The 13,148-nt window shown below is 39.1% G+C and overlaps 1 protein-coding gene across 3 annotated transcripts in view; it reads right to left on the bottom strand.

Annotated features, from left to right (window-relative positions):
* DMD (dystrophin) overlaps positions 1-13,148 on the bottom strand; it is a 2,041,544-nt gene that overhangs the window by 1,641,612 nt on the left and 386,784 nt on the right. The window lies entirely within an intron of this gene.

Here is a 13,148-nt window from a genome sequence, read left to right as displayed (position 1 = left end):
CAAAACTCAAAAAATGATTTCAACTCTTCTCGTTTCTTCGCAAAATTCAAAAATTCGGCAAAAACCTTCAGCACTACATTTTCGATATCAAAAGATAACTGCTTTATTGCATTTTTTGCGCTGTTGTGTCAAATGTGATTATTGCAATGAGCATTCGATCTTTGTCTCATTCTAACTTATGAAAAAAAAGACAAAACGCGATTCTCCTATCCTTATTCTCTTAGACTGTACAGTTTTAGATTACGTACCATTTCATCATAAAGCTTTTGAATAAAAAAAAAATGTCCACTATTTTGTGAAAAAAAATAGTGAACATAATGTGAAAAAAGTGGACTGTCTGCTCAAATAGTGGACACCTGGCAAACCCTATATAATATTTCCCAAAATATTTCATTCTTCGGGGGGGGGGCTTCCCACACCTCTTTGAGATGTAGCTTGTGCATGGGGAGTACTGGTTAACTGGTTATAAGCAGTTCAGGGCAACAAAGAGAAAAAGGTTTTTGCTGTTTGCAGCAGAAAACAACTGCCAATGGAGATAACTTAGTTACGCCAAGCAGCTTCAGAGGAACAGTATACCATTTGTATCTCCCTTTCCAAAGACAGTTTGCTGTAAATATAGAGATACCTGCTGGGAACATGTTCTCCACCACTAGAAATCAACAGGCCCTCTTTCTATGGAATGGAACAGCCTAGTAGACTATGGGCATTTTAGTGTTTCTCAGATGAACTCCCACCTGAGTTTTACATCCCAGTTACCATCGATTGGCCAGCAATATCCAGTATATTATTATCCAGTGCAGGCCTTGATCTTGCAGGCTGGCTCACTAGCTTCATATGGACCCAGCTTTGTCGTTCAGGACTAATAGTGCCAAGTATCCCTTAGTAATTCATTTTTTTGGGGTCATTGAAGACAAGCCATCTTGGCTTTTTACATGCTCAGAAGAAGTGTATTTACTTTTCCCCATGACAAATTCAGTCTTATAGTGATGCTGAAAAAAAGTTTCCAAGCATTCAAATAAAGTTTTCAATCCAGTATTTATGATGGTCAGTGTCCTGGGCTCATGCAATCCCCTTTTACGACCTTCTGACAAGCAAAGTCAAGGGGGAAGCCAGATTCACTTAACAATCTTGTTACTAACTTAACAACTGCAATGATTCACTTAATAACATTGGCAGGAAAGGTCATGAAATGGGACAAAACTCACTTAACAACTGTCTTGCTCAGCAACAGAAATTTTGAGCTCAATTGTAATTGTAAATTGAGGAGTACCTGCAGTTAATAACAGAGTTGGAAGGAACCTTGGAGGTCTTCTACCCACAACTTCTGGAGGCAAGACATTCCATTAGTTGATTGCTCTCACCATTAGGAATGTTCTCCTTAGTTCTAGGTTGCTTCTTTCCTTGATTAGTTTCCATCTGTTCCTAGTTGTCCTGCCTACAGATGCTCAGGAGAATAGGTTGACCATCTCTCTCTCCCTCTCCCTTTCTCCCATCCATATCTATCTATCTATCTATCTATCTATCTATCTATCTATCTATCTATCTATCTATCTATCTATCTATCTATCTATCATCTATCATATTCCTTGCATTATTGGAGCATAAAACTCACAATTCAGCTTCTTTGAGGGGCAGGTATACTTGACCTTCACCTGCTTTGCAAATGGGCTACCTGCAGTAATGGTAATTTGCATGGGATTCTTGCACCTTTTCTCAGGAACATAGAATACTGAGTAGGTCAGCAAAATTGGAAGGAGGGAAAAGGTAACATTTACAGTTTTTAGTAATGTGAAAATTTATAATTTTTAAAATTTACTTAATCTATACAACTTAATAAATATTATTACTTAAATAATTTAAAGTACTGTTATATTAATAACATACATTGTTATTTATATAATGCTTGGATAATCTAGCTACTATACAATAAATGAAATTTATAGGAATTGAATGACATTTTCATTTTAGTTTAAAAATCTGTCTAAATATTTAAAACCTTGTCAATAACTGTTTTTACAAATCACAAATCTATCTGGAGAGCTACTTACTGAACTAATATTGTTCAGTAGGTTTTCAGATGATATTTAATCACAAATTCCTTTATGTGCATGCATGCATGCATGTGATGAATTAATCTGACCGAACACTGGTAAGATCGCATATTAAGACCTACTTAGTGGCGATAAAAGCGGCAAAGTTTAATTACTTTTCCACTCTTATTGCGTCATCAGAGAATCATCCGGCTGCCCTGTTCAGGGTGACCCGCTCCCTGCTCCACCCGGGAGCGTGGGAGGACCCCTTGGAAGGCAGGGCCGAGGATTTCGGACAATATCTGTATGAGAAAATCGCTTAGATCCGGGGGGATTTGGACTCTGACTGGGTAGATTCGGGCAGGGTGGCGAGGAATAGTCCTGAGAACATTATCTGGGAAGAGTTTGACTCTGTGACCCCTGATGACATGGACAGGATTCTGGGGAGACTTAGTGCGGCCACATGTTTACTGGACCCGTGTCCCTCCTGGTTAGTACTGGCTTCCCGGGAGGTTACACGAGGCTGGCTCCAGGGAATTATTAATGCTTCGTTGAGTGAGGGTTACTTCCCCATGGCCTTGAAAGATGCGGTGGTGAGGCCTCTCCTCAAGAAGCCTTCCCTGGACCTGGCAGTATTAGCCAAACTATTGTCCTTTCTCCAACCTTCGCTTTGTGGCGAAGGTTGTCGAGAGTGTGGTCGCACGACAATTTCCGCAGTACCTGGAGGAAACGTCTTATCTAGATCTGTTCCAGTCGGGTTTCAGGCCCGGGCACAGCATGGAAACGGCATTGGTCGCGTTGGTAGATGATCTCTGGAGGGCTCGGGACAGGGGTTGCTCCTCTGTTCTGGTCCTGTTAGACCTCTCAGCGGCTTTTGATACCATCGACCATGGTATCATGCTGCACCGGTTGGAAGAGTTGTGGATGGGGGCCACCGTGTTACGATGGTTCTCCTCCTTTCTCTCAGACCAGTCGCAGTTCGTGTTGGCAGGGGGGCAGAGGTCGACCTCAAGGCCTCTTATATGTGGAATGCCTCAGGGGTCGGTCCTCTCGCCCCTTCTGTTCAACATTTATGTGAAGCCGTTGGGCGAGATCATCCGTGGCTTTGGATGATGTACGCTGATGACACCCAGCTGTACATCTCCACCCCAGGCCACCCCAACGATGCCCTTGAAGTGATGTCCCAGTGCCTGGAGGCTGTGCGGATCTGGATGAGGAGGAACAGGCTCAAGCTCAACCCTTCCAAGACTGAGTGGCTGTGGTTCCCGGCATCCCGATATAGTCAGTTGACTCCATCACTGACTATCGGGGGTGAGTCTTTGGCCCCCGTGGAAAGGGCGCGCAATCTGGGAGTCCTCCTGGATACGCAGCTGTCCTTGGAGGAACATCTGACCGCTGTAGCCAGGGGGACCTTCTGTCAGGTTCGCCTGATTCACCAGTTGCAGCCCTTTCTTGATCGGGATTCCCTGTGCACAGTCACTCATGCCCTCATCACCTCTCGCCTGGACTACTGCAACGCTCTCTACATGGGGCTCCCCTTGAAGAGCACCCGGAGGCTCCAACTTGTCCAGAATGCAGCTGAGCGGGTAGTCACGGGAGCCGCATGGCGCTCCCATACAACACCTCTCCTGCGTGAGCTGCACTGGCTCCCAGTGGTCTTCCGGGTGCACTTCAAGGTGTTGGTTATCACCTTTAAAGTACTCCATGGCATAGGACCTAGTTATCTTCGAGACTGCCTGCTGGTACCGATGGCCTCCCATCGACCTGTGCGCTCCCACAGAGAGGGCATCCTCGGGGTGCCATCAGTCAAACAATGTAGGCTGGTGACCCCCAGGGGGAGGGCCTTCTCTGTGGAGGCACCTACCCTCTGGAATCAGCTGCCCCCAGAGATAAGGAGAATCCAAGACCTCGGTGCCTTCCACCGTGCCCTTAAAACCTTCTTTTTCCAGCAAGCCGGGCTGGCCTAACACTTTTTAAAATGTTTTTAATTGTTTGTTATTGTTTTTAATCATGGGGCCAAATTTATATATATATTTTAATTGTATTTTAATGTTTGTAGTTTATGTTTTTACTTGGCTGTTCACCGCCCTGAGTCCTCAGGGAGAAGGGCGGTATACAAATTTAAAAATTAATTAATTAATTAATTAATTAATTAATTAATTAATTAATTTAGTTGAACTGGATAAGTAGGCCATTGTACAGTAATCATGGCTGATACAAAGAACGGAGGAAGATATGGCTGAACTGGAAGAGAGAGCAGGACGAAACGAAAACCTTTACTATCTAATGAATGAATAGCTGCTAACTAGCCTCCGAGCAGAAGCTAGAAAATATAGAACATTTCCAAGTCCACAAGAGTAAAGACATATGTGATCTGACAGACAAAAGCAGCTATAACCAAGTAGCCACCTGTCACCTCTGATAATTACCATGATAGCCATTTTCCTAATTACATGATATTTAGTCCCTATTACATACCACTGACTGTCAATCTCAGCCCCCAGATTTTTTAAATAAGAGTCCACAGACTCAAATGACTAACTATTAGTCAATGATATGTCATACTGAGTTGGAAAAACTCTTATAGTTAAACAGCATCAATTGCAATGGTCTCTTTTATTCCACAGCCATTTAAATTTCTTTGATACACAGTACAAGAAGAAACAAAAAGCACTTATTTTCTCATCTAAATGGCCTTCAAGTCAAAATGTGGGTTACTGCTTTAAAAGCTTATATCTTGTCATGTATTTAATTAGTTCATTTGTACATATTAAAAAACAAAACCACTGTGTTGTGTATGTGCTTGTTTAACTGCCACGTATCTAACTGTTAAGAACATTATACTTTTTGGGAAAGCTTTTCAAAACAGAATGCTATAAATTTAAGCAGATGATTTACACACATCTCTTTTTTATTTGCTTTTTTGGAAGTATTTTGGAACAGCTGTGCCTCAAGTATTTTTAGAAGTAATAATTGACTGTTTTTGAATTCATTTCAACACCATTCAAAATTTGTAGCATTCAAATTCCTCTCACATAATTTATGCAGCTTCTTAATATGACTGAAATTGGTTGTAATTATTACAATCAATTTTCACAACATTCAAGGCAGCATGATTAAACTCTGGTGGGAAGAGCCAAAAATAATCACACTCTGAACTTCATCCTTCAACAATGATAATACTTTATAGTGCTCCAAGTTATAAGTGCTCCATATGTCACACTTGTCAAACAATCTCATTCTTAAAGACCTTGAAGTTAGGTTCCAGTCTTGTAGAGTGAAGTAACTGTAAAAAGCATTATGACACCACAGGGTATCATTGCCTTCCTACATAAAATATGATATTTCTAAGGGAAAGACACACAAAGACTACTGCAAAGCATAAGAAAACAAAGTGTTTTCTTTTCTGAGGGAAAGGGATATACAAACTATACATTTACTCAAAGGTGCCTAGAGCATTTATTTATGCTTATTCTCAATTAGCAAGTGTTTAAAACAAATTCTATTTAGAAATTTACAACATAACTGATCTGTCCTGAACTTTAACACATGATGTAGAATATTTGATTTTAGATTTGAAGCATGAAACTGATTTTTCTGCATGCTCCTTTTATCATGAAAATAACCATGTTTATTCCAACAAGTGTATCAACCAAATCAAATCTCCTGTTTCAAATCATATAATCAGAAGCTATTACTGAAACAATTCATGAAGAAAATTATGCATTTCTAATATTTGTGAATCCATAGTTCCAATACACAATTATATTAGCAGAATGTAATAGAAAAGCAACATTTAAAGACATCAATGCAAACTGAAAGTCAACTCTGTAACCATGAGCCTTGCATGATCACCAAGCTCCAAATCAGTTCCTCTAGGTCATGGGTGTCAAACTCGTTGCGTCACGCTTCCATCACGTGATGTTTACTGATGTTTTTCCCATTCGCAGAGCTGGGGTGGGCGTGGGCTATGGGCCGCCAGTTTGACACCCCTGCTCTAGGTATAATGATACTTATACATCTCTGCCCTTATCTGGGATGGTGATGTATATTTGATGATCTCACTCTGCATCAGATTCACATTAAAAATAATATTATTAAAAACAATACATACAATCTGTATAATCTGAAGTTTCCTAAATAAACAAAGCCACTCTCATGTAATTGTTTTGTAGATCTGTGCCTCAAGTTGTACTCTTGTAAATCCCACAGAGTTCAACAAGATTTTATCTAAGATACTATTATAAGAAAAATCTAAAGCAAAGTTCAACCAGAAATCTGGAACTAAAGGCATTTATTTATTTATTTATTTATTTATTTATTTATTTATTTATTTATTTATTTATTATTTATTTATTTATTTATTTATTGGTTCGATTTATATGCCCCCCTTCTCCGGAGACTCAGGGCGGCTTACAATGCGTTAAGCAATAGCCTTCATACTTTTGTATATACCTGCTTAGTAGGGCTTTCGGCCCCTCCTAAGCGGTGTTCTTTTTTATACAAAGTCAGCTTATTGCCCCCACAATCCAGGTTCTCATTTTACCTACCTCGAAAGGATGGAAGGCTGAGTCAACCTTGAGCCTGGTGAGATTTGAACTTGCAGAATTGCAGGCAGCTGATGCTACTTAACAGCACTTTAGTCTGCTGCGCCACCAAGGCTCTATGTCTATTTATGTCTGAACTTTAACAAAATCATAATCTAATATTGAACTGCAGGTCATTTCAGAAATTTTGCAAAGCAACTACACTTAAGTAGGACTTATCTGAAATAGAAGCGAAAATGAGTTCTGTTTCTCAGAGTACCACTTTGCCTATATTTTTATTTTTTGCTTCTTAACACTCTTTAGTTTGGGCAGGGCAGCTGATCAAGATTCAGTTCCAGAAAGTAAGCTCTCACATTCTGAGTTGACAGGTATGACAGATTATTTCAGTTTTTCATAACTTCCTACTTTAATTTACAGAGCTCTAACTTTTTGAGGAGGATTCAGTGTAGACCAGTCTGGAAAGCTCTTTCCGGATCAAAGCTTTTTCAATTTACAAATAAGGGAACAGAATTTCTGAAGTTTATATGACTCTCCTGAGTTAGGGAGACTCCACAAGATACTACAAGATCCTCCATACAATAGCAATTTGCAATGAAATTCTAGAGCAAGTAGCTAGGGGGTCATCTATAAACTGGAAGGCAGGGCTGCAATCACTTCATTTTTTAAAAAAAACAGCCCATATTTTTCAAATGGACAATAAGTCATGGCTTTCACTTCTTAAATACTTTGATTACTATCTTTACTAAGTTAAAAGAGGCTGTTTTCAGTCATAGATTGTAAGTCCTTTTTGAGAATCTGCACCATTTTTGGGACATTGTTATTGCTGAACAATGAGAAGGGTTGCCATGAGTGAGCTAAAATAAGGAAATGTGAGGTGTTTCTTTCTTTCTTATTTTGAAGAAAGAGGATTTTAAAAGTTGTATTATTATTTTGCAATTTTTATGAATTTGCCAGCTTTACTGGACAGTGGAAATTACAATGTGCACTTTTGGATTATTTGTTGTGGGAGGCTGAAATCTTCCATTTTAATGAATTCTGATTTTCAAGAAGTTACCAACTGATCTACAAAAAGCTTTGATTATTCTTTGATCACAAAAGAGAGCTAAAGAACAGAAGAAGATAAAGCAATATAGAAGGCATCTAAGCCTGACAGCAATTACAAAAAATATTTTGGAGGATTATTTAAACAAAAATTTAGTTTATAAACTATGACCCAAAGACTTCATGAAAGAGGAACAAGAGGAACAAATTACTGAGTTTGAAAGAAAACTAAGTAATCCAGATATGTGCAGAAAGTTATTAAACCACTGATGCTACTACATAAGTATTTGACAATACAAAGGACTTAATTATAATTTTGAAATATAAATGTGGGCAGTCCTCAATTTATGACCACAATTGAGCCAAAATTTCTGTTGCTATGTGAGACATTTGTTAAGTGATTTTTGCCCCATTTTACAACCTTTCTTGCCACAATTGTTAAGAGAATTATTGCAGTTGTTAAGTTAGTAACACAGTTGTTAAGTGAATTTGGCTTCCCCATTGACTTTGCTTGTCAGAAGATCACAAAAGTCTATGGAGATTCTCCATCATCCAGGTCATGGTTGTCCCAAAGGTGCTTCTTTTTTCAAGAGGCAACTGGACTCTCTTGTTGGAAGAGGGCTGCAGATACCTTCATCGTTAATTGTTCTGCTTCTGATTCTGCTAGTTTATTGTTCCGGATGGCTGACTGTGTGACTGTGAGGAGATCTACAATTGGTAGCTGTTCTGGTGTAACTACAAAATTCAGTCCTTCGGCTAAAACATTAATTTCTGTTTCGGTAAGCTCTTGGTCAGACAGATTTCTTACCCGTCAGTCAGTTGCCTCTTGAAAAAAGCACTTTGGGAAGATCACAAAATGTGATCACATGACTCTGGGACACTGCAATAATTATAACAGTTAGTCAGTTGCCAAGCATCTGAATTTTGATCACGTGACCATGGGATGCTGCAATGGTCGTAAGTGTGAAAAACGGTCATAAGGCACTCTTTTCAATGCTGTTTTAACTATGAATGGTCACTAAGTAAACTGTTGTAAATTGAGGACTACCTGTAAATATAAATCTGACACCAACAATGCCTACAATGAAGATGGTTTAATTAGTCCCGCAGTGCAATTGAAAGAAGAACAGCTGCAAGTAACTCTAAAATCCACAAGAAAACAAGTTTAGGATCTGCACTTCAAAATGTAAATGTAAATTGCCAATGTTGACATATTTATTTTTAAAATCATATTGGAGAACCCCTTAAGAAAAAGAGAAGTTTATATTTATTTCATAGACATTTTGAAAAAGAAAAAGATTTTATTTTATGACGACAAACTGGAGAGATTGACTTAAATTTAGTAACTTAATTAGAATTAGGAAGGATTTTCTATCAGCTTGACATATGTAAATGGGATGATTTCTTTCTTTCTTTTTTACATACTGTATCATGCTTAAATAATTCCTAAAGTTTACAAAATATTATTGAAACTTAATTTGAAAGTATGTATGTTAAAAGTAAGTTTTAAAAGGTGCATTAGAATTAATTTATTTTAGTTGCAAAGATGAAACTTTTTATTTTATTTTATTCAGAACAAAGTTAAAATACAAAATACAAAACTAAATAAAGGTCCAAAAAAACATAAATGAAAAAAAACCACAAAACACAAAGCAATCAGAACATTAAAAAAGTGCATCAAAACAAAAACCAAAACCAACACATTATACCCATATTATCCCCTCTAGTTGAATACAGATTAATATGTTACATTAGTTCCCACCCCTAAAGGCCCTCCCAAAATTTTTAAACTACTAACTCTATTAGCAGCTTGTTGACCTATCTTCTATATGTTATATTAGTGACAAAGTAGTCTGAGAAAGGAGGGGGAAATGTGTGACCTGCTCATGCAGCCTTGCCTCTCACTGTTTTGGACTCTTTCATCTGCATATAAAAGCTATGCGGATATATTTTCTTTTCTGCTCTGAATACAATTTTGATTTTTTTTCCCCTGGAAATTTTTGAGGTTTAAAATGCTTAATTAAACCTATATAAAATAAATTATTTTGAAAGATTTTTTGAATCTGACTTGCATTTTACTAAAGGCAGAGAATTGATGCTAAAGTTTGATCCAAAAATATTTCAGAGCATTGATCCAAAGTACTTCATTTAGATTGTTTGTTTTATTTTTGAAACTGTTCTTCTTATCTCCATTTTTTTTATAGATCGATATACAATAGTAGAAGAGAGAGAGGAATTTTTAGTGGAAGCCAGAAAGTTGCCTTTAAGTTGGTCTGCACAGACTTGTGCTGACTTGGAAGTCAGGATGGCAGTGGTAGGAGGAATTGAATGTTTAGTGTTATAAGAAGAAGGAGTTAGAGAAAGTAAAATTGATGGAAGGTATGTGATTTGTTTTTGGAAGGTTATGGATGTTGTGGATGGCATAACCTTTGGACAGGGAAGAAAGAAAGGAATGTGAGGGTGGAACCAAGTGATAATGGGAAGAAGAAGTGATGATACAGGCAGGGAAGACAGAGTTAAAGACTGCCTGATCCAAAGAAGGGAGGCGTAAGTGTACAATATGATGGCAGAAGATGAAAGTCAGTACTAGTGGTGTTGGGTGATTCCTTTTTGGGTTCCACAGAGAGCCCTTGATAAATTTAGTAGTGGGACCTAAAGAAGAGGAAGTGATGTTTTTAATTGACAGAGATCAGATTAAGTGGACAAAACATTAGAATACACTTAATTAGTGAAGGGAGTAGGAAAATCACTCCTGATAGAATAGAAGGGGTGGCGTCTCAGCCTTTACCTAAAAACAAGCAAGAATTAAGGAAATTCTTAGGTTTGGTTGCAGACTCTCTATTGATGGGTATGCTGATTTTACCAAACCCCTGTATGCAACATTAATTGAATCTGAACCTTGAAGTTTGAAATGGGAGGGACACGAAAGAGGAAACCTTGAAAATTTGAAACAAGCTTTAACCAAGGCTCCTGTATTAAGTTCACCAAATTTGGAAAAGCCATTCCATCTCTTTGTAAACACAGAAAATTGAATTGCACAAGGGGTGTTGGCTCAGGACTGGGCAGGACAAAAGAAACCCGTGGCATTCCTGTCAAAAATAATGGACCCAGTAATAAGGGGATGGCCAGTATATATTCCAGCAATTGCTGCTACTGCAATATTAGTCCAAGAAAATAGGAAATTGACCTTTGGGGGAGCCCTTATTGTAAGCACCCCACATCAAGTCAGAACCATCCTTCAGCAAAAAGCGGGCAGTGGTTAACTGATTCCAGAATTCTAAAATATGAAACAATTTTAATGCAACAGACAGACTCAGGCTATTGATGAGCACATTATAAGCCGCCCTGAGTCTCCGGAGAAGGGCGGCATATAAATCAAATTAAAAAAAAAAATTAAAAAAAAAGACTTGATTTTAACTACAGATCACAATTTGAATCCAGCACACTTCCAAGCCAACACCAGATCAATGGATCAGTATGGATTAGAACATTATTGTGCTGAAGTAATTGATTTACAAACGAAAATAAGACCTGATTTGGAGGAACACCCCCTGGAGAAAGGAGAAGCAATTTTTATAGATGGTTCCTCTAGGGTGGAGGAGGGAGTACGGAAAAACGGATAAATGGCACAAGAAATAGACTTCTACATTGAAAGATCTCATCCCACCTATACTCATGTGGAGAAGGAAAAGGCCAAAGGAGATCTGAAAGCCACTCTTGTGAAGGGATGGTATACCCTTCCAGACAATCACCTAGTGGTACCAGTTTCACTTGCCTGGCCTTTAGTATCAGAGGCACACCAAACCTCACATATTGGCAAGACTGCTTTGGCCCAACAGTTGCAAGCAACATTCTACATACCTAACTTGCAGAGCCCGGTTGCCAAAGTAACTTCCCAATGTCCTACGTGCGCTCAAGTAAATGCTAAGCAAGGACCGTGTTTACCACCAGGACAGCAGCCCATCTCCTACTTGCCCATGGACTACTTAGTTGTGGACTTTACTAACATACCCAAATGCAATGGTTATAAAGCCCTGCTCATTTTCATTGACACTTACTCTGGATGGATCAAGGCCTACCCTACTCAAAATAAGTTAGCTATACAAGTAGCACACTTTCTTTTAAAGGAAATAATCCCTAGATTTGGATGTCCATCTACCATCAGTTCTGACAATGGCCCAGAATTTGTGCAACATATAAAATCGCCACTTAACTGAAGCAGCAGGCCTGAAATGGAGATATCATTGTGCTTTTTGGCCACAATCTGCAATAAAAATTGAAAGGACTAATAGATCATTGAAAGCAATTATTACCAAACTGTGCTTAGAAACCCACTTGCCATGGCTTCAAGTTTTCCCCATGGCCTTGTACATTTTTAGAACAGCCCCACGAACTAAATACCAGCTGTCTCCTTTTGAACTCCTGTATGGTAGGCCCCCTGCCTTGTTTAAGCACCACTTTCAAGGCTGGCCAGACCTAGTTCAAAAGGGGGGAATGGAAGCAAGGAAATTACTTTTACAGCTACAACAGCACAACAATCATGTCAATCAACTGAGGCAATATATGCAAGAATATAGACCTCCCCCTATTATGACTGCAGGTCACAACTACAAGCCAGGTGTATGTAGTATGGATAAAACATTGGAAAAATGAGCCCTTAAAACCTAGATGGAAAGGACCATATACTGTTGTGATGTGTTCACCTCTTGCAGTTAAGACCTTAGAAGGAAGATCTTGGGTCCAGTGGACGAGACTGAAACCCGCAGACCAGAGTGATCCGGTCACATACCAGGTGACAAAAACTGACAAGCCATTGGTGCTGAAGTTCAAGAAGAATACACCCTGCTGAGTCCTACCGGCAACGGACTCTCAACGCACGGTGGTGATCGTCAGCCTTGCTGAACCACCCTGGAAGCTGGTTCCCAGCACACGGCCGAAGCTCGGAATGAAGGAAGACAACATTCCATGACTGTAAATTGTAATGTAAAACCCATTAACTGTGATAGAAACTAGTAAGAAATTCTTAAAGATACTAATGCTTGAGGAAGATTGGGTGTGGGGACTCTGGGCAGCTGCTATCCTAGCCCTACTATTGGTATTGTATTATATCTATAAGGACCGGTTCTGTGGGAAGCCTAGGACTGAGGTTGATACTGATCTTTCCCAAGTTACACATACCCCTAACCCTCTTCCTGATGTGGTGAGTTTGTAAACTAAGGGTGTTGTGATATTAAGGCCCTGTGTGTGTTGAAAGGAAGTTATTATGTTTTTTTTTTATGGCTTTGGATGTTTTTAACAGAGGATCTATTAAGTGACAATATCTTGAACAATAGTTCCCACTATTGTAAGAATGCCCAAGAAATCCCCCTTGTCCATGAGGAAGGATCCAGAAATATTGAGAACCCCAAGGAACCGACCAGCATCAGGTCACTATATAGAGACACTTTAGGTCAAGTCCGCTCCCGCCAATGACGTATCGTCAGTAGGTGGGGTCGTTACCTTAGACCTGAGCCAACTCCAAGACCTAAGG

The sequence above is a fragment of the Pantherophis guttatus genome, chromosome 5 (genome assembly GCF_059756535.1).
Source record: "Pantherophis guttatus breed Tessera chromosome 5, ASM5975653v1, whole genome shotgun sequence".
In the NCBI taxonomy this organism is placed as follows: Eukaryota; Metazoa; Chordata; class Lepidosauria; order Squamata; family Colubridae; genus Pantherophis; species Pantherophis guttatus.
This window is presented reverse-complemented; position numbering and strand designations above follow the sequence as displayed.